The following is a 1042-nucleotide window of genomic DNA, read 5'->3' as shown; positions in this document are numbered from 1 at the left end:
TGGTAATTCTATTCGACAAGTATCATTAGACTATTTTGAAATAAAGACCTCCTATGAAGTGATGAACAAACTATCTGTTTTCACTTCATTTTGTATTAAGAAAAGTAGTCAGCATATGTGAAATGAAAATGTCATTCATTTTTGTTTTGTACGTTTCATGGATGATCAGTCATATGAATGTATTAGTAGAGAACGTCATTTCTCTCTATAATGACAGCTCATATCATGCTCATTATACACAGAAAATATCATATAGTTTGACTAATTAGTTAAAATCTGATAATAAACAACAAGGAAGTAAAATGAATAATATTTGAACAACAACAAAAACAACGGCCAAGGTTAACAGACAGATCACATAATAGAAACTATTCTTATCATTATTTTTACTTTTAGAAAAATAATTTTTTACGTGGCAACGTATATTAGATTTAAAGAAGCCAAATAGTATTTGTGGTGATTATACGTGATATTCAAACACATATTGGTGACTCGATCGTCAAGTAACTTTACTCAGTGTGGATAGTTTTGAGACGACGAAAGAAACAGGCGTTCTTTTCTGGTTAGATATTAACTGTTCATCGAAGACAGTATGTTCCTTTTGATCAGAGTCATCTTCGTTTTCAACTCAAATATACTTAAACGATGTCGAAGACTTTGTGTTGTCACATGATTTATAGATGTAAAAGATGATTGAATTGAAATAGAGAAGACGAAATACAAACAAGCAACAGAACGAACAATCATTGATAACCATTATTGAACTGATATCACACATCGCTGTTCTGTGCGAGTCTTCATCACTCCATTCTGTGTTATTGTTTGTGCTGGTTTGTCGGTTAAATGCTGCATTTGTGATAAGAAGCGGTAGAGTTTGATTATTAGTGTGTTTGTTTGTGCGTAATTCAATTATATGGGAGTAGAAATGGCACAGTGTTCAATGTGAACTCAATTACTAGACAGACGTGACATCTATATGTGCGCTTTAAACATGAACATAAACATATCTGTCCTTCAAGAGGTCATCTACGGTTCGTGTGAC

Source organism: Schistosoma mansoni, assembly GCF_000237925.1.
Source record: "Schistosoma mansoni, WGS project CABG00000000 data, supercontig 0257, strain Puerto Rico, whole genome shotgun sequence".
NCBI lineage: Eukaryota > Metazoa > Platyhelminthes > Trematoda > Strigeidida > Schistosomatidae > Schistosoma > Schistosoma mansoni.
This window is presented reverse-complemented; position numbering follows the sequence as displayed.